This window comes from Saimiri boliviensis, chromosome 16 (genome assembly GCF_048565385.1).
Source record: "Saimiri boliviensis isolate mSaiBol1 chromosome 16, mSaiBol1.pri, whole genome shotgun sequence".
Taxonomy (NCBI): domain Eukaryota; kingdom Metazoa; phylum Chordata; class Mammalia; order Primates; family Cebidae; genus Saimiri; species Saimiri boliviensis.
In genome coordinates, this window is record NC_133464.1 from 5,719,932 (window position 1) to 5,747,709 (window position 27,778).

The following is a 27,778-nucleotide window of genomic DNA, read 5'->3' on the forward strand; positions in this document are numbered from 1 at the left end:
ACAGTTTCCTTATCAACTCATTGATTGATGGGCATTTGGGCTGGTTCCATATTTTTGCAGTTGTGAATTGTGCTACCATAAATATGCGTGTGCAAGTATCTTTTTTGTATAATGACTTCTTTTCATCTGGTTAGACACCCAGTAGTGGAACTACTGGATCAAATGGTAGTTCTACTTTTAGCTGTTCTTTAAGGAATCGCCACAGTTTTCCATAGTGGTTATACTAAATGATCAGGGAAATGTAAACCAAAAGCAGGATGCGATGCTTCCATTTCTTCATTTACTTTTATTCTTTACATTCAAAGTATGAATGAAACGTTTTCCACAGTTACAAACAGTGCTCTGCCAGACATTTTCTACAACTGTCCTTGTAACATCTGTGAAGGTTTCCCAGCAAATGCCTGCTAGGGAATCAGCACATCGTCACTTTTATAGGCGCCACCCAGTTACCCTCTGACGAATTCCCATTTCCTCATTGTCTCACTACAAATGAGGCAGTCAGACTTACTCGTTTTTACCCATTAGGATTGTTCTTCTTTCCACTTTGCTTCTGCAAGTTTCCAACACCTTTTTAAAATACAGTAACTTGTTATTATCCTTGCTCCCAAAATAAGCTGCTCTCTAATTTCTCTTACCTATAACTCCCACATTAAGGTGACTGTGCCCCAGTCTAACAGACAAGAGGTCCTGCATCCGCCTTCTCAGGAAGAAGTCTCCTTTTATAAGGATGTTTGTAAACCCTTTTGCATCAGACATGACACAATACAATTTTCTGTCAGTTCTTGTTCCAGGTAAATTACGGTGAGTCACATGGAGTAGCCTTGCCATAAAAAATGGAATTCGTTTGGGGATTGTATGAAGGCCTTCTCACTGAAAATAATTGAGACCCTTAAGATTATGTCTTTGGGTATTTTCATGACCTAAATACACATAGAAATGAAAGGATGCAAGGCAGTGCTAGAAAGCAATTTCTCTCTGCGTTTCACTCAGGATTTCCTGTAACCACTGATTCTCCCCATCAGTAGACATTCTCCCACTTCTGATGGGTCATCCCCCTCCATATCCCTCAGTGAAAATTCTGAAGAGAGGGAGTGATTTGACTGCTTTAGGGAATTCCCGCTGCCCTCGTGGCTCTGTTAGGCAGAGACCTTCATGCCTGACCATATCAAAACAGAGTCACTAAAAAGGCTACGCTCAGCTATTTTTAAACCAGTACTAGATGTCGGTGCAGCAGTGAGCTGTGCCATGCATAAAATGGGCAACTGCTCCTTCCACATCGGGCAGGCACCATGTCCCCATGACCAGAGGGACAGCAAGCAGGGATGGCAAAGTGCACGGCCTCCACAGAGATCTGACGGTTGCATTTTCTCTAAAGACAGGTAGAAAACAAAGTGACATTCATGATTCTTGAATTTCTTATTAGAGGCACAAAAGGAAGTTATTACTCCATAAATCAAGAATCTGTTTCCTGAAGAGGAAATGGTTTGGCAACAATTTCAGAGAAATTCTGCTAAACAAGAAGCATATTCATATTCATTGAATAATATACCACATCACAAGTTTATTCAGGGGCAAAAGGCCACTGTATCTGAGCCACAGATTGTGCAGCGATATTATTATATATTCAGTGTTTACTGTTGGTATTTAGCTGCTTTTTACACACATCTTTTTCTTAATGTAAGTGTAAATCGTATTTTTCTGTCATTTTATAAGTACACTGAGATACTAGCGCTTTGTGATTGATAAAACTATTCTATCCACTCAGAAATAGGCAGATAGAATTGAAAAGAATCTAACTTGTAAGTGTGTCCAAGAGTCAGAAACAGCAGAAAATAAACATTCACTCTCTGACTATGTACTTACATTGACAACCTCAAAAATATTTTTAAAATTCAATTATAAATTTCTGGCTAAATAGTGCTATAAACAATTAGAGATTTGGGGAATCTCTCCTATGCCCCTTTTCTTTGAGGAAAAGGGAATTTTTAACAAGGATTTAGACCATTCAAGCTTGGAGACAATAGCTGTTCTAAATTTGTGAATGTACCTGAAACTATATCTAGATAAAACTGGCATCCTAACACAAGAACATGGAAAAGAGTATGATAGAGGTAAGTATTACATTTCAGGAAAATATCATATTGTTTCTTATAGAAATATTATATATGTGTATATATATTATGTACAGTAAGTTGTCATAGTTGAACTTGATGCAAAAGGCTAAATTTTAATCACCGTATACAATTTTTAATTTAAAAAATTTTAATTGACACATAGTTATACATATTTGTGGGGTACAGCATGATGTTTCTATATACCTATACAATATATAGTGATCAAATTAGAAAAACTAGCATATCTCTCACCTTAGACATTTATCATTTCTATCTGGTGAGAACATTGAATTCCTCTCTTCTAGCTATTTTGAAATATACAATATGTTATTGTTAACTATAGTCACCGTCTTGTACAGTGGAACACTAAAACTCCTTCCTCCTTTCTAACTCTGACTTTGTACCAGGTGACAAACCACCCGCTATCTCTGACAACCACTCACTCTCTACTTCTATAAGATCAACTTTTTAAGATTGCACACCTGAGTGAGATTACATAGTATTTGTCTCTCTGTGCCTAGCTTATTTCACTTAATATAATGTTCTCCAGGCTCATCCAGGTTGCTACAAATGACAAGATTTTCTTTACTATATGGCTGCCTAGTGGTTCCCTGTTTCATACCACACTTTAAAAATTCATTCATCTATTGATGGACACTTAGGTTGATTCCATATTTTGGCTATTGTGAATGGTGCTGAACAAACACAAAGAGACTTCTTTGATGCATTGATTGCTTTCTTTTGGATACAGACCTAGTAATGGAATTGCTCAAGTATGAGTTCTCTTTTTAGTTGTTTGAGGAACCTCCATGCCGTTTGCCATAGTGGCTGTACTAATTTACATCCCCACTAACAGTACACTAGGGTTCCCTTTCTCCACATTCTTACCAGCTAGACATCATAATATTAAGTGAAATAAGCCAAGCATAAAAAGACAAATATCACATGTTCTCACTCATATATGGGAGCTAAAAAGGTGGGTCTTATGAATAGAGAGAGTAGATTGGCGGTTACCAGAGGCTGGGAAGGGTGGAAAGAAGAGGAGATAAAGAGAGGTTGATTAATGTTAAAAACATCAAACCTAATGCTTAATGGATCAGTAGGGCAACTACAATTAACATTAATCTATTGTACATTTCAATATAGCTAGGAGAGAATCATTTTAATGTTCCCACAAAATCAAAAGATAAATATTTAAGGCGATTAATACCCCGGTTACCCTGAGTTGTTCTTTACATATTATATGATGTATCAAATTATCACATATACCCTGAAAATATGTGCATCTGTTTTATATCCAGAAAACACAAAAAAAATTATAATTAAAATTAAAAACGAAGTCCGCAAATTTTTTTTAAAATGTATTTATTATACTTTAAGTTCTGGGGTACATGTGAAGAAAGTGTAAGTTTGTTCCATAGGTATACACGTGCCACAGTGGTTTGCTGTATCCATTCCCTGTCATCTACATTAGGTATTTCTCCTAATGCTATCCCTCCCCAATTCCCCCACCTCCTGCTATCCCTTCCCTAGCCCCCACCACCCAACAAGCCCTAGTGTGTAATGTTCCTCTCCCTGTGTCCATATGTTCTCATTTTTCAATACCCACTTATCAGTGAGAACATGTGGTGTTTGTTTTTCTGTTCTTGTGTCAGTTTGCTGAGAATGATGGTTTCCAGCTTCATCCATGTCCCTGCAAAGGACATGAACTCGTCCTTTTTTATGGCTGCATAGTACTACATGATGCATATGTGCCACATTTTCTTTATCCAGTCTATCATTGATGGGCATTTAGGTTGGTTCTGAGTCTTGTATTGTGAACAGTGCTGCCAATAAACATACGTGTGTATGTGTCTTTATAATATAGTGATTTATAATCCTTTGGGTATATACCCAGTAATGGGATTGCTGGGTCAAGTGGTATTTCTATTTCTAGATCCTTGAGGAATCACCACACTGTCTTCCACAATGGTTAAACTAGTCTACACTCTCAGCGAGAATGTAAAAGCATTCCTGTTTTTCATCTTCTCTGGCATCCGTTGTCTCCTGATATCTTAATGATCACCATTCTAACTGGCATGAGGTGGTGTCTAAATGTGGTTTTGATTTGCACTGATTTATTTGGAATTTAGCTAATTAAATTTTGAGAATAGGATAGGGTTAGGAGTGTAGGTTCTGAAGTCAGAAGTATCTGTTTGCCTAATTTTGCTTCACCATCTTAACAGAATCTTTGCTGCTTCAAATCTAGAAGTTGGCCTTGTTTAGACATCTATCTCTGTGGGATGCTGACATAATCTCACACTTTGAGGGAGTCCTTATCATGAAAGCTGCTCATAATGACCCTATCCACATCACCACTGATTGCTAAGGGTGTACAATTGTGAGAAGCTTTTTACAGTTGTTTGTGAGGTAGTCTCCTGGGGAGACTGCTAAGAAAGAGTTCATTATTCTTAAAGAGATTGACAAGAAAGAGATGCTCCTCTTCTTCCACTAGACATTATAAGCCTGCCCCAGATCATTGAGAACTGCCATCCTCCAACAGCTGTCAGCCCCAGACTAAAACATTGAGGGTGAGAACAGGATTCTGGAGGGAAGCTGGGTCTGTGAAGACACAATTGTCCTTCTGGATTACTCAACTCTTCATGTTTGCTATTTGGGCCATAGTATTCACACCAGTGTGAGACAAGATGAGGTGTTAATTCACTCAAAGACATTCTAATTCTGCTAATTTGATTAGCAGTTTGATTGGGATCCAAAGACATCCTAATTCTGCTAGTTGTAAGAACTGTAACCAAAGAACTTTGTATAAAAGAGTTTTAAATGTTCTTTCAGAATTTTCCTAATGTCCACTTTTTGAAACTATGGTGTAAAGAGAAAAGGTCAACATCCACAAGCTAGAAAAACTAATTCATTTTTTAAGAAGAGTCTTTACAGTTTTAATATAAAGTTATTTTTTATAATTTAAGCTATTCAATATGTTAGGAATCTTAAGAAAAAGTACTATTATGTGAAGATGTATTTAATGAATCTATCTTTTCTATGTGGAACCAAAATAAATGCAGTCACCTCTTTCAGAAAAAAAATACAAAATCAGAATCTGTGTATCTCCATGTAAGAAGATAATTATTTCAAACTCAAAAAAAAAAAAATGAGAGAGACAATGTATTCTGAGAAAAGTGCAACACGAATGCATCTTTCCTCTCCTTTGCTAACAGCTGTAAATTATCTTTCTTCTCTGAGCCAAATTACAGTAGAACTTAGAGGTAATTGGGTGTTAGTGAGGGGCTTTTTGCTCTAACTGGCCCTAGATAGAGAAAAATAATATGAGGTTTATTTCTCCAGAGTATTTGAGATACTGTATCTGGGACCCGAGTCTCAAAGGGCCTTAAGTAGAATGGTCAAACAGAAATCTGTGGGCCCTAGGCAGTGGCCAACATCAGCCTCACAAGAATATGCCAAGTTTCCTGGGACTCTGAGCACCCACAAAGGAATTAAATGTTTAGAGTTAGTCTTTCCTGTCCCTAAAGCTGAAAGACTATCAGGGGATGACAAGAAACAAAAGCCTCCCCCAAATGCCTCAGAGTAGACTGGAAGTTTCCCTGCTAGTCTAATCCTGGTTCATAGGGTTACACAGTATTTGATTTCCCACCTCCTGAGGCTATACTGCACCAGCTGAGCCATCAAATAAAACACAGGAGGTGTTTAAGAGAGGTAAGTGGTCAAAGAAGGAGAACATAGAACATACCAGTATACACACAGCACAAAGAGATAGAGACAACATCACATGTTCTCACTGATAAGTGGGTGTTGAACAGTGAGAAAACATGGACACGGGGAGGGGAACATCTCACACTGGTGCCTGTTAGGGGGTGGGAGAGCTAGGGGAGGGATAGCAGGGGGTGGGAGGATTGGGGATAGATAATATTAGGAGAATTACCTAATGTAGATGACGGGGGATGGTTGCAGCAAACCACCATGGCATGTGTATAACTATGTAATGATCCTGCATGATCTGCACATGTACCCCAGAACTTAAAGTATAATAAAAAAGAAAAAAAATAGGAAGAAAAAAAGAAAGTGTTAATCAAGTCCTAGGTTAAAATGCTGAGAAAATCTATATGGGTAGCTTTTTGAAAAAAAAAGAAAAGAAAAGAAAAGAAAAAAGATAAAGAAAAGAAAGAAAAAAAAGTGCTAAGAAAAATTGACCGGTAAGATCTGATGATATGACTGCATATAGAAAGAGTTTTCAGAATAAGATGAAAATAGAGGATATAAAATCTCGTAAAATGCATTTAAAGCTATTTTTATGAGAAAAATGGTATATTTTACTGCATGTTATAAAAAGAATCGAAAGAAATAATCTGAGCATACAGTTCACAATGCCCTAAAAAGTTAAAAGTTGAAAACAAATTAAGCTTAAAGATAAGAGCAAGAAATATAAAAAAGAAGAGATTAAAGAAATAAATTACTATACAATAAAGAGAATTAAAAATTGGTTATTTGAAATAAATAAAATTAATAATTTATAGTAAGACAAAGTAAAAATAGAGAAAGTATACAATTTCAATAACAAATTTTAAAAAGGGGACATATTAGAATTATTACAGATCCTAAACAGATAAGAGGGTATTATGAATAAATTTGTGCAGTAAAATTAAGGGGAAATTGGTGTATACATACATTTCTCTTGAGTACAAGAAAAATGAAATAACAAAGTAGGTAAAACGATTGCAGAGGAAGGGTATTCACCATTCACTGTTTCAGTATTGTTCTAGGTACTAGGCGTACAAAAATTAAAACAGATGAAAAAAAGTCAGAAAGAAAAAAGAAAACTCCAGTGTTATGGAGTTAAATTCTATTGTATAAGATGATTTAAACGACTTCAAATTTTACTTCAAATATTTATGCGAAACAGTTTCTCATCTGGTTTTCCATTTATTTTGTATCCGTGCTTAAGTATTTTTTTAAAAAGTTGTCTGCATATGATTTCTCCTGCATACTCTTGAAAAAATAGCTAAAACTTATCTCTTTTGCTAGTGTCTTCTAAGTAATCGGCAGATGGTTCTATTTATTATCATTATGATTTGTCTCATTCTACTTAAGTTTGTTTTGTTGTTCTTTAGTCTGACTTCTTAGTAATACCTGATATATACCATTCATTAGCTATAATCTCATTAAAAAAGAAATCATCATACAAAATGATCAAAGAGTTGCTTACTTCAAAATGTAAAAACACATTCATAGATCAGGTTTCTATCAAAGAAGTATGCAAAACTGAGGTTAGACACTACCTAGAAAGCCACAAAAGGAGAAACAACTTATACCAAAACATGTGAGCCAAAGCAGCACTCATTTAAAAAAAAAAAAAATAGCATTGAAAACAAAGCTGTCATATAAACACAATGTTGTTCAAAAGAATTAACACTCATCCAAAGAAATTTAAAAAGGAATAAGCCAAAATAATACAGGTAATGAAATTAAATCAAGATAGCTAACACTGATATATATTATATATCGTTAATTAAAATGTGAGCAAAGGTTATTCTTGAAAATGTAAAATATAAACAGACACTTTACAAAAGAAGACATACATGAGGCCAACAAACATATGAAAAAATGCTCATTATCACTGGTCATTAGAGAAATGCAAATCAAAACTACACTGAGATACCAACTCACACCAGTTAGAATGGTGACCATTTAAAAAATCTGGAGACAACAGATGCTGGAGAGGATGTGGAGAAATAGGAACACTTTTACACTGTTGGTGGGAGTGTAAATTAGTTCAACCATTGTGGAAGACAGTGTGGCAATTCCTCAAGGACCTAGAAATAGAAATTCCATTTGGCCCAGCATTCCCATTACTGGGTATATATCCAAAGGATCATAAATTGTACTACTATAAGGACACATGCCCACGAATGTTCATTGCAGCACTGTTTACAACAGCAAAGACCTGGAACTAACCCAAATGCCCATCGATGATAGACTGGACAGGGAAAATGTGGCACATATACACCATGGAATATTATGCAGCCATCAAAAACGATGAGTTCGTGTCCTTTGTAGGGACTTGGATGAACCTGGAAACCATCATTCTCAGCAAACTGACACAAGAGCAGAAAATCAAACACCACATGTTCTCACTCATAGGTGGGTGTTGAATAATGAGAACACATGGACACAGAGAGGAGAGCACTACACACTGGAATCTGTTGGGGGGAAATAGGGGAGGGACAGCGGGGGTGGGTAGTTGGGGAGAGATAGCATGGGGAGAAATGCCAGATATAGGTGAAGGGGAGGAAGGCAGCAAATCTCACTGCCACGTGTGTGTACCTATGCAACAATCTTGCATGTTCTTCATATGTACCCCAAAACCTAAAATGCAATAAAATAAATAAATAAATAAATAAGAAAATGTAAATTAATAAGGTTACTTTGGAAACCAATCTAACAATACTAGAAACATTAAAAACAGATCTGTACTTCAACTCAACCATCTCACTATGGAAAATTTATCCATGGTATCCATTGTGGGAAGAAAAAAATAGAAAAAGTGTGTGCATATGTGTGTGTATGTGTAAAATTAAATTATATTTTGTTTAGTACTCTATCAGGTGTCAAAGAATTCTCTTGTATTATTCTGCTACTCAAACATGAAGACTCTTGTCCTCAAATTGTTTTATTACCATGACTGATTGCTAAAACAGAAATATAAGTTTATATGAAAATTCATAAAATCTGTTTTAGATACTTTCAGACAGTCATAAAACATGTCTAGTGGTGGAGACAGTATGAATTCATAATTGTACTTGTCATTAGTTACTTCCAAATTTACTAAATTTAAAATGCATTTGCTAATTTTTGGTCTATTTTAAATCTAAGCCTCTGGTTATTAAAAAGTAAACAAAAACTGAGGGGTGATTTCCAGAATTTTAACCAAAAGCATAATCTGTTATCTCATGGCAACAGCTGTTTACATACCATAACTTGAATAATGAGCTTTCAACAATTTCAAAATTTAAACACAATCTGGACCAATGTTGATATTTCCACACTCAGGACAAGTAATCATGATGTAGTGCAAAATTCATGTGAAAATTTCATAATCACTAGCTACCACCAACACTAACAACAATTAACCAAGGATAACAAGTCAAATCAAGTATGTATAAACTGTACTCTATAGTGACTATTAAAAATTCAGCATTTCAGAATACTAATCTTCAATCCTTTATCAAAAGCACTTTTTGACTTTAAAAAATATGGTAAAATACACATATATTATACAATTTATCATCTTCATCATTTTTAAAGTCACGCTGCAATTTCTTTTTAATATCATTGACTTGTGTATTTATAATTCTCACCCTGTCCAAAACAAGGGAACCTATTACATTTTGTAAACCTCTGCAGGTCATGAATTTTAAGCACCTCAAAGAGGCTATGTGTGTGAAGGCTTAAGAGGACAGCAGTGTGTGAAACAAAGTCCTGGACTAGCACTTGGAAAAAAATGAGTTTTGGTTCAGTTGTTTACTACATTTAGTAATTTGACTCTTGAGTCTTATCTTTATTCTTTTTGAAAAGACATCTTTTCTTTAAGGTCTTTTCTACTAACTGGTGGCAGAGAAAGGTGTTTGGATTCCCAAGACCGTCTTCTTTGCTGACAATGTTTCTTCCAGCCCTAGATTTTCTAAATGTGTTTTTAAAACACAAAACTTTAAAAGTTACTATCATAACCATTTTTAAGTATACAGTTCAGTCATTTAAAGTATATTCACATTGTTGTGCAATCAATCTCCAGAACCTTTTAAGCTTGCAAGAATGAAACTCTATACCCACTAAAACAGCAACTTCCCCTATATATGTGGTAATTATATAGATATGTGTAACTACTTAGTGATATCTAGCTGTTATAGAACATATATATTCTTTGTGAAAAGGTGTTATCTTTTTTTGATATATCAATGAAAGATATATATATTTCTCCAGTTTTTTCTTTTTCTCTGGCAAACTGAACAGTCAAAACAATATTTTGTTCATCCATCCATCAATGTTCACTTGGGCGGCCTCCACCTTTTGGCTGTTGTGAATAATGCTGCTATGAACATGAGTACGCAAATATCTCTTTGAGACTCTGCTTTCAACGCTTTTAGATATATACCCAGAGGTATAATTGCTGAAACATATAGGAATTCTATTTTTAATATTTCTACATTGCTATACTATCTTTCACAGTGGCTACTATGAAAATTCACACCAAAAATACACAAGAATTTCAATCTTTTCCACATTTTCACCAACATTTGTTATTTGTTTTTTAATGGTTGCCATCCCAATTGTTGTGAGATATTATTGTATTGGAGTTTTGATTTGTTTTTTCCTAATAATTAGTGATTAATCATGACATTTTAAAAAATCTTTAAAATTTTTCTTTAAATATAATACAAATGCTACTTTATAATGTAAAATAAAGCTATAGACTTTTTTTTACATGTAGAAATACATTTATTGACTAAAAAATATGTGCAAATATTTCTCTGCAAAATAGCATGTTAAAAAAGTTTCTTTGATAATAATTCAATGGGTGCATATCGGTTTGAGATAAAGGATACTTTGATTTAAATCTGCATTTCTGTAGGATTTAAAATATGGATGTTTTATTAAATAAAAGGTTAGAAATATAAAAACTTTGGAATGATTATAAATATGATAAAAATATGGAACACTTCACAAATTTGCATGTCATCCTTGCGTACAGGCCAAGCTAATCTTCTCTGTATTCTTCCAATTTTAGTATATGTGCTGCTAAAGCGAGCACAAAGCTACAGACTTTATAGACAAAAACAATTTCTTGTTCATTGATCAGTAAATCTTCTCAAATATGCTGATTCATGGGGAAATATATTAGTGAGGTAAAGTCAGAAGTACAAGGTTGCTGAGTTGACCAGAGGATTTAGTTGGATTAATTTCATAGTTATCATAACCAAACTATCCTGATAAACCTACATCCTCCACAAGGACATGGTAAAACATTCTGTCAATCTGATTTTTGTTTACTAAGCCACTTTTACTGATCAATTTTCATTCTGATTGAAGCATTATCTTCTATTTGGATTTGTTATTCTTGTTTCATGAACTATTCTACTTTTTAAGGTGATTTTGCATAGATATAAACTCTTCTAATTAGTTTTATAAAATAAAACATACAACTGAAATGTAATATACAAACCAGATGAATTCCTGTTTCAAAAAAATGCATATTAAAACTACATGTATTTCAAATTTCTTCTGTATCAAAAGAAACTCATGCTAACTTGTGATAATATGTCTGAACAAGATCCAGTTTGAGGCACTAAGAAGGATAAGACATCAGTTTGAAAACAGCTCAAGCAGAGCAACATGAAGTTTATAAATTGAAGCAAGAACACACATTAAATTTATGGTGAAGCCTGGGTGGAAGAATGGTGAAATCACTGTTGCTTTGGAAGAATGGTGAAATCATTGATGATGTTTTATGAAAAGTTTATGGGGACAATGCCTCATATGATTTGGCTCTGTCCCCAGTCAAATCTCATGTTGAACTGTAGTTCTCATAATCCCCACGTGTCATGATAGGGACCCTGTGGGTGATAATGGAATCATGGGGGCAGTTACTTCCACATTGTTCTCATGATAGTGAGTTCTCATGAGATCTGATAGTTTTATAAGGGGTATTCCCCTTCTTTGCTCTGCACTTCTCCTTGCTGTCACCATGTGAAGAAGGACGTGTTTGCTTCCCCTTCCACCATGATTGTAAGTTTCCTGAGGCCTCCTCAGCCCTGCTGAACTGTGAGTCAATTAAACCTGTTTCCTTTACAAATAAACTAGTCCTGGGTATGTCCTTATTAGCAGCATGAGAACAGTAAATTGGTGCTACAGAGAGCAGGACGCTGCTGTAAAGATACCCAAAAATGCAGAAGTGAATTTGGAACTGGGTAACAAGCCGAGGTTGGAACAGTTTGGAGGGCTCAGAAGAAGACAGGAAGAGTGGGAATGTTTGGAACTTTCTAGAGACTTGGAGGGTTCAGAAGACAGGAAGATGTGGGAAACTTTGGAACTTCCTAGAGACTTACTGAATGGTTTTGACCAACACGCTGATAGTGATATGGACAAAGAAGTCCAGGATAACATGGTCTCAGATGGACATGAGGAACCTGTTGGAAACCAGAATAAAGTTGACTCTTGCTATGTTTTAGCATACTGATCTCATTATGGAGCGGGTTATTTATAAGGAAAGATGTTTAATTGACTCACAGTTCAGCAGGGCTGAGGAGGCCTCAGGATCATGGAGGCAGAAAGTAACAGATATTCAGAACTTGAACTCAACACCCGACCTAATGGACCTAATAAATATCTACAGAACTCTCCACCTCAAAACAACAAAATATACATTATTCTCATCTGCACATCCACATACTGTAAAATTTATCTCATGATTAGACATAAAATACTGATTTTTAAAAAATGAAAACCATACCATGCCCGCTCTCAGACCACAGTATAATACTACTAATAGTATTGATTTCTATACCATAGAATTATATTTGCATTCAAACAAATGCAAAACTATACAATTATATGGAAATTAAACAACCTGCTTGGGAATGACTTCTGGGTAAATAATAAAATTAAGGCATAAATCAAGAAATTCTTTGAAACTAATGAGAACAAATATACAACATATTAGAATATCTGGGACACAGCTAACACATTGTAGGAGGGAAGTTTGTAACACTAAATGTCTACATCAAAAAGTTTATAAGATCTCAAATTAATAATCTAATATTACAACTAAAGGAACTAGTGAAACAAGAGGAAATGAACCCCAAAGCTAGCAGAAGACAAGAAATAACCAAAATCAGAGCTAAACTAAGAAAACTGGGATGTGAAAAAAATATATACAAAAGGCCAATGAATCCACAAATTTGTTCTTTGAAAGAATTAATGAGAAAGATAGACCATTAGCTAGACTAATAAAGAAAAAAGAGAAAATCCAAAGGAACACAATCAGAAATGATGAAGCATATGTTACCACTGACTTCAAAGAAATACAAAACACCCTCGGGAGTACCATGAATACCTCTGTGCACACAAACTAGAAAACCTAGAAGAAATCAATGAACTTCTGGAAATGTACCACCTCCCAAGATTGAACCAGGATGAATGAAACCCTGAACAGACCAATAACAAGTTCTGAAATTGAATCAGTAATAACTCTACCAATCAGGAAAGCCCTAGACTACACAGATTTACGGTCAAATATTATCAAATGTATAAAGAAGAGCTGCAACCATACCTACTGAAAGTATTCCAAAAGTTTGAGGAGGAAAGGCACCTCTGTAACTCATTCTGTGAGGCCAGAATCATACTGCCACCAAATCTGGCAGAGACACAATGAAAAAAGAAAACTTCGGGCAATAGAAACTAAATAGAAAAGAGAAAACTTGATGAACATAGATGCGAAAATCTTTAACAAGATACTAGCAATCCATATCTCGCAGCATATCAAAAAGCTAATCTACCACAATCAAGTAGATTTTATCCCTGGGATGTAATGTGGCTTCCACATATGCAAATTAGTAAATATAATTAATGATATAAAAATAACTGAAAACAAAAGCCACATAATTATCTCAATAGGTGCAGAAAAGTTTTTGATAAAATTCAACATTCCTTCATGTTAAAATTTTTCAATAAACTAGGTACTGAAGGAATATACCTCAAATAATAAGGGCCATCTATAACAACCCCACAGCCAATATTATACTGAATGAACAAAACCTGGAAACTTTCTCCTTAAAAATCAGAACAAGACAAAGATAACTTCTGTCACCACTCCTATTTGATATAGTGCTGAAAGTCCTAGCCAGAACAATCAGGCAAGAGAAAAAAAAATAAAAGGCATCCAAATAGGAAGGGAGGAAATCAAACTATCCCTGTTTTAGAGGATATGATTCTGTACCTAGAAAAATCCACAGGTTCTGAGCAAAAGCTCTGAGATATGATAAATCACTTCCATGAAGTTTCAGGATACAAAATCAATGTACAAAAATCAGTTGCATTCCTATATACCAACAGCATCTACACTGAGAGCAAAATCAAGAATGTATTCCGATTCACTATAGCCACAAAAAGAAAAAAATACCTAGGAATACAGCTAACCAGGAAAGGGGAAAAAACTCTACAATGAGAAACACAAAACACTGCACAAAAAATCAAAGGTGATACAAACAAATGGAAAAACATTCCATGCTCATGGACAGGAAGAATTAATATTTTTTAAATGGCCACACTGACCAAAGCAATTATAAATTTAGCAATATTCCTATCAAATTAACAATGAAATTATTTACAGAATTAGAAAAAACTTATTTTAAAATTAATATGGAACCAAAAAACAAAAAAACAAAACAAAACAAAACAAAAAATGCCTGAATAGCCAAGGCAATCCTTAGCAAAAAGAACGAAGCAGGAAGCAACACATTACCTGGCTTCAAACTATACAACAAGGCTACAGCAACCAAAACAGCATGGTACTTGTACAAAAACAGACACATAGACTAATGAAACAGAACAGAGAGGCCAGAAATAATGTCCCACACTTACAACCATCTGATTTTTGACAGTCAACAAAAACAATCAATGGGGAAAAGGCCTCTCTAGTCAATGAATGGTACTGGGATAATTGATTAGCTATATGTAGTGTATTGAAACTGAACACCTTCCTTACACCATAACCCAAAATCAATTCAAGATGGATTAAAGACTTAAATGTCCAACCTAAAATTATAAAAACCCTGTAAGATAAGACAGATACATAGCCAATAAGAATATTTTTAAAATGCTACACATCAGTAATCTTTAGATAAATGCAAATCAAAACCACAATGAGATATCCTTTCATACTAGTCAAAATGGCTATCATTAAAAAGTAAAAAAATAACAGATACTAGTGAAGCTGTGGGAAAAAAGAGAACACTTATACACTGCTGGTAGGAAATTAAATTTGTTCAGCAACTGTGGAAAACAGTTTAGTAATTTCTCAAAGAACTCAAACATTCTACCCAGCAATTCTATTATTCAATATATATCCGAAGAAATATACATCATTCCACCATAAAGAGACATGCAAATACATGTTCATAACAGCACTATTCATAATAACAAAGACATGGGATCAAACTAAATGCCAATCAGCTGTAGGTTGGATAAAGAAAATATGATGCATATACACCATGAAATACAACACAGCCATAAAAAGAATAAGATGATTATCCTTTGTAGCAATATGGATAGAGCTGGAGACCATTATCTTAAGCCAACTAGCACAGGAACAGAAAGCCAAATACCACATGTTCTTACTTATAGATGGGAGCTAAAAACTGAGTAGTACTTGAGGGTAAAGGGTGGGAGGTGGGTGAGGACCAAAAAACTACCTATTGGGTTCTTACTATCTGGGTAGCAAAATAATCTGTAAATCAAACCCCTATGACATGCAATTTACCTATATTAACAAACCTGCACATTTATCCCTGAATCTTAAATGCAAGTTAATAAAAAATCTAGGTCGTGTACAGAATCTGGGCCTTATATACATATGAGAGGGGCATTCCATAGTGGGAGATGAGCTCTGACCCTTTATGTAGAATAATTGCCAAAGCAGAGGACAAGAATTGAGCATTTTAAATAATAAAAAAAAGTTCATTACCTTATTTTATAGGCACTTCGATCATGAACCTGATTTGAACTTCTCATCTTTCCCTCAAATCCTTATGTTCTCCTAGGCAGAATTACAGAAGTATTAAATTCATACTTTCCTGCACCACTCCCAATTACATTCCAAGTGTATCTTGACTCTTTCTACACCTCTCCAGATCCACTACTACCATTTGAATTCAACATTTTTTTTTTTACCTAGAATATCCCTACATGGTCTCTCATTCAGCTTGATTGAGACAGAGTTTACATGAAATACTATTTAATCTTTTCAAGGAACAATTCTATGATTATTGGTATTTTCAGAGTTGTGCAACCATCGTAACAGTCCATTTTAGAACATGCCCATCACCCCCAAAAAGAACCCTTTTGTCCATTAACAATCATTGCTCATTTCCCCCAATGCCCCTAGTTCTAAGTAACCACTGATCTACTTTCTGTCTCAATAGAGTTACCTATTACAGACATTTTGAATCATTGTTATCATACAGTATGGGTCTTTAGGGACTTGCTTCTTTCACTTGGCTTAATGTTTTAAATGTTCATGCATGTTGCAGCATCTATCATTACTTCATTCATTTTCATTGCTAAATAACATTATGCCATATGAATCTACCATATTTAATTTATCCAATTATCAGTTAATGGGCATTTGGGTTGTTTCTACTTTTTACTATTATAAATAATGCTGCTATGAATATTCAGGTATAAGTTTTGGCGTGGGCATATGTTTCAATTCTCCTGGAGTGTAAATCCTAGGTCATGTGCTAACTGCGTGTATGTTTTCCAAAGTGGCTGCTCCATTTTACACTTCTACCAGCAGTGCGTGAGCGTTCAAAATTTATCCACATCTTCACTGACAGTTGCTGTTTGCTCATCTTTTTTTTATTATAGTCATCCTAACAGGTATAAAAGTAGCATCTCATTGTTTTGGTTCACATTTATATATGACTGATGATATTGTACATCTTCTGTGTGTTTATTGGTCAACTGTAGATTTCGTTTGGATAACGTGTAAGCAAATCCTTGTCCCATTTTTAAATTGGTTTGTCTTTATATTATTGAGTTGTAGGTGTTCTTTATATATTCTACCAACAAGTCTCTTATCAGATATATAATTTGCACAAATTTTGTCCCAAACTGTAGGTTGTCTTTTCACACATTTGATAGTGTACTTTGAAGCATATTTTTAAATAAAGCCCAATTTACGTTTTCATTTTTGTTTTTGTCACTTACGTTTTTGTCATGATATCTAAGAAATGATGGTCTAACCCAAGGTCACAAAGTGATGCCCATGTTATCCTCAAAGAGTTTCATAGTTTTAGCTCTTAAATTTAGGGCTTTGCTCCATTTTGAGTCCATTTTTTGGATGGCATGATGTAGAAATCCAGATTCATTCTTTTGCATGAATGCTAACATTACCGCTATTTATTGCTAAGACTTTCTATTCCCCATGGAATTGTCCTGGAACACTTGCCAAAACATCAACTGAATGTACACATATATTTGTTTATAGAATTTCAACCCTAGTAGATTGATTTATGTCTATTCTTATGCCTGGATGTCTTGATTATTGTAGCTTTGCAGGATGTTTTAAAATAAGCATACATAAGATCTCTAATTTTGTTCTTCTTTTTTAAGATCATTCTGGCTATTCTGGGTTCCTTGCATTTATGTAAAAATTTTAGGATCAGCTTGTCTATTTCTAGAAAGATAAACAAAGCACCAGTTGAGATTTTGATGGGGGAGTATATTGATTTATCTTTGGAGAGTATAGTAGTCTTCCCTTATCTGCATTAGGGCTGCCATAATAAATAATCAAAAATGGAGAGACTTAAAAACCACAGAAATTTATTCTCTCACAGTCCTAAATGAGACAAGTCTGAAATCAAGGTATAAACAGGGCCATACTTTCACTGGTAGTTTCGAAATGATTCATGAGAATGTTTGGAGTCCCTGGGCTTGCAGCTGCATAACTCCAATCTCTGCCTCCATTGTCACATGGCAATCGTGTGTGTGTGTGTGTGTGTGTGTGTGTGTGTGTCTTCATGTGGTGCTCCCCTCTTTATGTGTGTATCCATGTCTCTGCTACTCTTATTTATAAGGACACCAGTTATAGTGAATTAAGGGCTCATCCTCTTTCAGCAGGATCTCGTGTTAACTTACATTTTAATTATATTTTCAAAGACTCTAGTTCCATATATGGTCACATGCACAGGTTCCAGAAATTAGAATTTTAATATATCATTTTTGGCATTCACAAATCAACCCTCAATACTTCCCATCATAATGTATTTTTAAATTAATAATATATAGAAATAAAATTAATTTTCCATCATGATCTTCAGTCCTGCATCCTTATTGAATATGTATAATACCTCCAATGTTTTTTAGTGGATTTCTTTATGGTTTTCTATGTACAAGATCATGTGATCTGCTAACATAGTTTTACTTCCTCCTTTCTTATCTATGTGTTTTCTTTCTTTCCTGATTGTCCTGAATAGGACCTCTACTACAATGTAGATTAGAAGTGACAAGAATATATATTCTTGTCTTGCTCCTGATCTTAGGGGGAAGATTTCAGTCTTTCATCATTGGGTCTGATGTCGGCTGGATTTTGTAAATGCTTATTATGATATTGAGTCAGTTTCTGTCTATTCCTAGCTTATTGACTTTTTTTTTTTTTTAAGGAGATAGAGCCTTTAAGGAGGTAATCAACGTTAAATGACATAAGGGTGGGGCTGTAAACCCATAGTACTGGTGTCCTTCTAAAGGGAAGAGACAGTAGAAATCTCTCTCACTCTCTTTCTCTCTCTGTGCACACACAGAGGAAAAGCCATGTGAGAATACAGTGAAAAGGTGGCCAACTACAAGTCAGGAGGAGAGCATTCACCAGAAACTGAATTTGTTAGTACCTTGATCATGGACTTTGAGCTTTCAGAACTGTGAGAAAATAAAAGTCTGTTTTTTTTAAGCTAATCAGTCTGTGATATTTTGTCATGTCAGCCTAAGTGAACTAAAACATATGGTGTATTGCATTAGTTAATGCTTAGATTTTAAAACATCTTTGCATTCCTGCAATAAATGCCACTTGGTCATATAAACTGATTTTTTTTAAATATGTTGCTGGATTCAGTTGGCAGGTATATTATGAGAATTTTGTACCTATATTTATATGGGTAGCTTTATCTTTAGTTTTCTTTCTCTTTTTTTTTTTTTTTTTTTTTTTTTTTTTTTTTTTTTTGAGACGGAGTTTCGCTCTTGTTACCCAGGCTGGAGTACAATGGCGCGATCTCGGCTCACCGCAACCTCCGCCTCCTGGGTTCTGGCAATTCTCCTGCCTCAGCCTCCTGAGTAGCTGGGATTATAGGCACGCGCCACCATGCCCAGCTAATTTTTTGTATTTTTAGTAGAGACGGGGTTTCACCATGTTGACCAGGATGGTCTCGATCTCTTGACCTTGTGATCCACCCGCCTCAGCCTCCCAAAGTGCTGGGATTACAGGCTTGAGCCACCACGCCCGGCCCTAGTTTTCTTTCTTGTAATTTCTTTGCATGGGTTTGGCATCAGAGTAATACTAACCTCATAGAATAATTTGTAATGTGTTCATTCATCTTTTACTTTTTGGAAGAGTTTGTGAAGGATTGCTGTTAATTCTTCTTTAAAGGTTTGGAACAATTCACTCATAAAGGATCTGGAATTAGAATTTTCTTTGTGGGAAGGATTTTGGTTACTTATTCAGTCTCTGGTTGTAGGTCTATTCTGATTTTTTAATTTCTTCTCTAGTCAGTTTTGAGAGTTTGTATATTTCTTTAAATTTTGCCCCATTTGATCTAAATGTATTTGTTGATTGCTCATGGTACAGCAGTTCTGCCCTTATTTGTCATTTAACTTTCCACAGTTCCAGTTACCTGCAGTAAATTGGAATCCAAAAATATTAAATAGAAAATACCAGAAATAAACAATTCATAAGTTTTAAATTGCACATCATTCTAAATAGAGTGATAAAATATCTTTTCATCCTGCTTCATCTTTTTTTTGTTGTTGTTGTTGTTAATAGAGACAGGGTCTCACTGGAGTGCAGTAGTGCAATCATAGCTCTGCAATCACTGCAGCCCTGAACAACTGGGTTCAAGTGATCCTCCAATCTTAGCATCCCCAGAAGCAGGGACTACAAATATGCATCATCACACCTAGTTGATCCTGCCTCATCTTGCCCTAGACATAAATCATCTCCTGTGTTGCATACTATACCCACACATTAGTCAATTAGTAGCTGTCTTGGTTATCGGATCATCCTGACATTGAATCATTGATACTGTCATGGCTCAGTGATCTGAGATCACCCAAAGCACATGGTCCTTCTGACATATTATCAGAGGATCAGTTATTAACCTAACACTGTGCCACAATACCCAAGTCATTCACCTCATTTTCCCTCAGTAGGTAGGCATCTCATCATCTTGCATTATCATGAGAAAAAGACAAGTACAGTACAATAAGATATTTTGAAAGAAAGAGAAAGATACTATATTTGCATATTTTTGTTAGAGTATATTTCTATAATTATTCTATTTTTATTAGTTATTGTTAGTCTCTTGCTGAGCCTAATTGATAATTGATAAATCTATCACAGGTATGTATGTTAAGAAGAAAATATAGTATATAAAGCTTTCAATATTATCTATGGTCTCAAGCATCCAGTTGGGATTTTGACACATATCTCCCACAGATAAGTTGTTACTACTACATTTCTTTACATCCTTTTAATTTCAGCAATAATGTCCTCTCCATTCCTGATGTTGTTAACATAATTCTTCTCTCTCTCTCTCTCTCTCTCTCTCTCTCTCTCTCTTTCTCTCTATCAGTCTAGTAAAATGTTCTTCAATTTTATTGGTCTTTTTCAAAGAACCAACTTGTGTGAGCGAGACTCCGTAAGTGCCGAGGCAGGAGTCAGAAGCCTCAGCCTTTTCTTCTGCTAGCTTTCAAGTTTTTTTTTTTTAATCTTGCTCCTCTAGCTCTTTCAATTTTGATGATAGGGTGTCTATTTTAGATCTTTCCTCACTTCTCATGTGGGCATTTATTGCTATAAATTTCTCTCTAGACACTGCTTTAAATGTGTCCCAAACTCAAAAGCTAGCAGAAGACCGGAAATAATTAAGATCAGAGCAGAACTGAAGGAGATAGAGACACAAAAAAAACCCTTCAAAAAATCAATAAATCCAGGAGCCTATTTTTTGAAAAGATCAACAAAATAGACCACTAGCAAGATTAATAAAAAAGAAAAGAGAGAAGAATCAAATAGATACAATAAAAAACGATAAAGGGGATATCACCACTAATTTGACAGAAATACAAACTATCATCAGAGATTACTACAAACAACTCTATGCATATAAACCAGTAAACCTGGAAGAAATGGATAAATTCCTGGACACTGGCACCCTCCCAAGACTAAACCAGGAAGAAATTAAAGCCCTGAATAGACCAATAACAAGGGCTGAAGTTGAGGCAGCAATTAATAGCCTACCAACGAAAAAATGTCCAGGACCAGACGGGTTCACAGCCAAATTCTACCAGATGTACAAAGAGGAGCTGGTACCATTACTTCTGAAACTAAACAATTCAAAAAGAGGGAATCCTTCCCAAATCATTTTATGAGACCAACATCATCCTGATACCAAAACCCGCCAGAGACTCAACAACAACAAAAAAGAAAACTTCAGGCCAATATCCATGATGAACATAGATGCAAAAATCTTCAATAAAATACTGGCAAACCAATTGCAACAGCACACAAAAAGCTTATCCATCATCATCAAGTAGGCTTCATCCTGGGGATGCAAGGCTGGTTCAACATATGCAAGTCTATAAACATAACCCACCACATAAACAGAATCAAAGACAAAAACCACATGATTATCTCAATAGATGCAGAGAAGTCCTTCAACAAAATTCAACAGTCCTTTATGCTAAAAACACTCAATAAACTAAATAATGATGGAACATATATCAAAATAATAAAAGCTATTTACAACAAACCCACAGCCGATATCATACTGAATGGGCAAAAACTGGAAGTATTTCCTTTGAAATCTGGCATTAGGCAAGGATGCCCTCTCTCATCACTCCTATTCAATATAGCATTAGAAGTTCTAGCCACAGCAATCAGGCAAGAAAAAGAAATAAAGGGTATTCAGTTAGGAAAGGAGGAAGTCAAATTATCTCTATTTGCAGACAACATGACTGTATATTTAGAAGACTGTATTATTTCAGTCCAAAATCTCCTTAAACTGATAAGCAATTTCAGCAAAGTCTCAGGATACAAAATCAATGTACAGAAATCACAAGCATTCCTATACACCAGTAACAGAACAACAGAGCCAAATCAAGAGTGAACTCCCATTCACAATCACTACAAAGAGAATAAAACAGGAATGTAACTAACAAAGGATGTAAAGGACCTCTTCAAGGAGAGCTACAAACAAATCACTGCTCTAGGAAATAAGAGAGGACGCAAACTGATGGAAAAACATTCCATGCTCATGGTTAGGAAGAGTCAATTTATAGATTCAACGCTATCCCCATCAAGTTACCAATGACCTTCTTCACAGAACTGGAAAAAATCACCTTAAACTTCATATGGAACCAAAAGAGAGCCCACATAGCCAAGACAATCCTCAGGAAAAAGAATAAAGCTGGAGGCATCACACTACCTGACTTCAAACACGGTACTGGTACCAAAACAGAGATATAGACCAATGGAACAGAACAGAGGCCTCAGAGGCAAAGCCACACATCTACAACCATCCGATCTCTGATAAACCTGACAAAAACAGCAATGGGGAAAGGATCCCCTGTTTAATAAATGGTGTTGGGAAAACTGGCTAGGCACCTTCAGAGAGCAGAAACTGGACCCCTTCCGGACACTATATACTAAAATTAATTCCAGATGGATTAAAGATTTAAACGTAAGACCTAACACCATAAAAACCCTAGAAGAAAACCTAGGCAAAACCATTCAGGACAGAGGCATAGGCAAGGACTTCACGACTAAAACACCAAAAGCATTGGCAACAAAAGCCAAAATAGACAAATGGGATCTAATTAAACTCCAGAGCTTCTGTACAACAAAAGAAACAATCAGTAGAGTGAACCAGCAACCAACAGAATGGGAAAAAAAATTTTGCAATCCACCCATCTGACAAAAAATTTTGCAATCCACCCATCTGAGGGCCCCTCCAGGCCACAGAGTCATTATCCAGTTTGAGGACAGGAGCAGAGGATAGGGGTGCATACCTGGGACCCAGCTTGTGGGCGCCATTAGAGAAGGAACCTCAACCTGGTAAATGCCTCCTCCACCCTGGGGAAGCTTTCTACCTGGCCAGGAAAAGACACACGCGGATAAAGAAGTCACAGACTTGCCTGCCACCCAGTGAGGCCAGGGAGTCCTCAGGAGCACCACGGAGAGAGCCAGTCGCCCGGAGAAGAGCCGTTCCACATCCTCGCACTGGCCACAGCCAAGCTAGGGCCAAGCCCCACTGACCACAAGACACAACATCCTGTGGTCAGAAACAGCTCCAGAGAAATTCCAAACTTTGCTTGGCATTTCTTCAGAAACGCCGTGCCTCTCCTCCTGCTCCTCACCATTGTACTCCATCTCGCCCTTTCCACCTCCCGCCCACAACCCCCATCACCTGCAGCTGTTTGTGATGTGAATCGGCAGCCCCAGTTGTTCCTCCTTTACCCATCACCATCACCGGGGCTCTGTATCTGCAAAACAAAACCAGCAGACTCACTTGGAAGCTTGTTAGAAATGAAACTCCACGACCCCGCTGAACACCTATGGAATCTGAAACTTGCTGGGTGGGCCCAGTCGTTTGTATAACAAGGCCCCCAAGGAATTCAGATGCACACTGGAGCCACTGCTATACCTCAAAGGAGGGCCTGGGGACTGGTAAAAAAAAAAAAAAAAAAAAAAAAAAAAAAAAAAAAAAAAAAAAAAAAAAGCTTAATCTGTGAAGAACTAAAACAGATATACAGGAAACAAACCCGTTCAAAGAGGGCCAAGGAGAAGAAATCACCAGGGGAATCAGAAAATACTTCAAGATAAATTAAATATACAACACACCAAAACTTAGTATGCAGCTAAAAACAGGCATACAGCTTAGTGGGAAATGTATAAGTGTAAAATACTCTACTTTTTAAAAGTTCTTAAATATTGATAGACCAATATTCCATCTTGAGACACTAAAAGAAGAGCAATAATTGCTAATTCCAGCATCAAACTCCTGGGCTCAAGCAATCCTTTTGCATCAGCCTCCTGAGTAGCTGGGACTACAGGTGTACACCACCAGGTCCAACAAATTTTTTTTTTTTTTTTTTTTTTTTTGTAGAAAATGGGGACTTGCTATTGCACAGGCTTTTCTCAAACTCTTGGTCTCAATTCATCATCTTGCCTTGGCCTCTCAAAGGGCTAGAGGAGAGACCACACCTGGCCTCTCAATATATTTTTAAGTGATTTCCTTATTGGTTTCTCTAAGGCTCACCATACTTAACGTAGCTTATCAGAATCTACTTCAAATTTATACTAACTTAAATTCAGTGAGATACAGAAATGTAACTTCTACATAGCTCACCTCCCTCTTTCCTCTTGATGACATTATTGTTACATACATAAACATCTATGCATGTTATAAAACCAAAAACAAAATAAATTAATATAATTTTACTTTATACAATTTTGTATTTACTAAGGAGACTTACGGATAAAAGCAAAGCAAGTATAGAGTTTGTTGTATTAATCTTCTTACTTACCCTTTTAAGTTTACTTTTCTCCCCTGTGGACTCAAGTTACTATCTGGCATCATTTCACTATTCCACAGCAGCTTTGCTCCTACCCACTTCCTCTGTATTTATTGTCAATCAAATTACATATTTTTTTGTTACAGAATGAATAATATAATTATGCATATATATTTTATGCAAGTTCTTTACATAATTTAAGAAAAGCAGCAGCAATATGCACATACACTGTCTTTTCTAATTACATAATTATCTTTACCAGTGTTTTTTGTTTTGTGTGTGGATTCAAATTATCATGTATGATTACTTGCTTTCGGTGTGAATGACTTCCTTCAGTTGTTTTTGCAACGTATGTCTGCTCACAAAAATTATATTTTTGTTTCAAGGAATATTTTATTTCATCTTTATTTTTGAAAGTCTTGTTGAATATAAGATCTTGTTTGACAGGTCTCTTTCGGCACTTTGAATATCTAATACCATTACTTTCTGTCTTCCACTGATAATTTCTGAAGGTTAATCAGTTGTTAATCTTACTGGGGATTTCCTTTTACATAATGAGTTGCTCTACTCTCCCTGCAGTCAGTATTTTCTGTCTTGTTTTTCAGCACTTTTCCTGTGCTGTTTCTAGGTATGGATCACTTTGTGCTCATCCTACTTGGAGTTCCTTGATCTTGGGTGTATAGATTGATGATTTTTTCAAATTTGCAGAATTTTTGGTCATTGTTTCTTTGGATAGTTTTTCTGCTCTTTTCTCTCCTCACTTTCCAGCCCTACCATTATGCATATGTTGGTGCAATTCTCTGAGGCCTTTACATTTTTCTTCATTCTTTTTCCTCTCTGTGTTTCAGATTGCCTAGTCTTGATCAAGTTTTACATAGACATTACGAAGTCTATATTCAAGTTTGCTGATGAATTCTGCCACTTTTAGTCTGCTGTTAAGCCTAGAGACTTTTTCATTCCAGGGATTGTGCATTTCAACATCAGAATTTCCAGTTAGTTCATTATTTAAAATAATTTCTATATCTTTTAATATTTCTCCGATGAGGCAAACAGAGACAGTTCGATGTAAAAGTTTGATGTAAACAATCAAAACAGTTTGATGTAAAAACTGTTTTTACAAAAAGGAAATTATCCTGTGCCATAGCAATCTTCCAAGTGTTTACTTTGCTCTAGAATATGACTGTAAAACCAGAGTATCTACAGCATTTAAATTGATCCAAGACACATACATTTAAACATTGCTGACAAATTGTCTTTTTCTCCTTATGACTGGATAAAGAACAGGGTAAACAAAAGTGGAATTTGCATTTATCCATAATGTACTATGATGAACATTCTTATTCAAAGTGAATTCATAAATTTTAAAGAAGACATCCTATACTTTTGATCAATATTATGGGAATCTAAAATAGCTTTTGATTTCTATATACTCAGAATCATAGAAAGGCCTTGCTAGATGATGCCACTGGAACCAACTGGGTCAAACCTCCGGTTTTCACAAAGCCCTGAAAGGTAAAATATATCATCCCAAGGTCATACAACTTCTTAAATTATAATAGAATCACTTTCAATAGGAGTTCAATCACATTTACAAGCTCATTAAATAAAATGAGACTTTTATAAGACAGCTGTGATATTTGATAGAAATATAAACCACATTTGTAGGCCAAAAAAAATGAAACATTTTATATAGCTTGACTTTAAACCGTCAACTGCATCACTACTTTGGCAATTGTCAAAGATGAGGGAAAACACTTATAAGGCTCCTTCACCACATACTTCACTTAAATTTCTCATTTTATATGTGAAACCATGAAGATTAGATTGCAGGCTCTTTAATTTCAGGGTTACTCTGATGCGTAAAGTATACTTGTTGACATCTTATAAGGTAATTCTAATCTAATCTAATATTGTTTGTCTTCCTCTTCCAGCACCTTTAGTCAAAGGGTCCAGTGATACTCAAAGGAACCACGGAATGTTACTGGAGGGATTAGAAAGAGGCCTCAACTTTCTCCAGAATGCTAATGATCGAGGCACTCCTACGTTATACTTGATGGCAAATATATTAATATTTAAGTATGTTTGCACTCCAAAGTCACTTCCTGCAGGAGTGGAAAGCTCTCAAACTTTCAGTAGTCTCCATTTGCATCATTGTTTTAAAAGTAATGATGATGATAAATTTATAATAAGGGAACCATGGGTACAGGGTTAAAAAAGGACCGAAAGATATCAAAACTGGGACAGTCACTATCACCCAAACTGGATGTCCCACGGTAAGGACTACTCTGGCCTTCCGCTAATGTGCCCACCTGACTTTCTGGTTCTTCCTTTCTTACCCAACACAAGTTCTACTCATCACTGTCATACTTGTTGATCTCCAGTGATCTCTGTTCCACATCCACCATCTGTACACTTTGCTGCTCTCCTTCCCGAGCTTGTTAGCAGTCTCTTCTGCTCAGCGTAAGATGGAGCCCTCAAGGAACGTATGACCTGCACAGTTATTGGCCCTCTTATTTTCTGTGAACTGATTAAATCACATGGGTAACTTCCAACATTTCTACTTTAATTATTGGTTTGAGATGTGTGTGTAACTTCGAGATTGGTTGCTGCTTTAGGTCTAAACCTTTAAGAAGTATAATGGTCTTTGTGCTTCTTTTTCTTCTTAAAAGATAGAAAAATTTGAACTAACTTTATAAGCAGTGTGCACATTCCATACAGAAAATGTATTTAGTACAAGGTGCTCAGCACTGTTCTAGGTGCTATGTAAGACAGAAATCACATGACATGCCTGTCCGATCAAAAGACAATATATGATAAAGAACTGAACTGAATATAACCAAGTATCAAAACACAAAATGCTTTGAGTGCAATGGATGTTCAGAAAAAGAAAAAAAGAAAAAAAAAATACTATTGGTAAAGAGCTACCATGAATTTGGTCACAGACTCAGGGGCCTAAACCTAGAAGCTAAAGCATCAGATATGAATAAATGCACAGAATAGGAGTAAGTCTGAATCAAGAAAGAGAAAGAACAGATACCTTTTACAAGGTTTAGTCTGTAAAAGACCCTATAGAATGAGAACTCTGACTTTATCTACTGAGA

The 27,778-nt window shown here is 35.6% G+C and overlaps 1 non-coding gene across 1 annotated transcript; it reads right to left on the reverse strand.

Moving 5' to 3' along the window:
* Positions 1 to 10,828: 10,828 nt before the first annotated feature.
* Positions 10,829 to 10,935, reverse strand: LOC120365790 (U6 spliceosomal RNA). The gene has a single exon (XR_005580640.1). It is a non-coding gene; the product is annotated as a U6 spliceosomal RNA (small nuclear RNA).
* Positions 10,936 to 27,778: the final 16,843 nt, after the last annotated feature.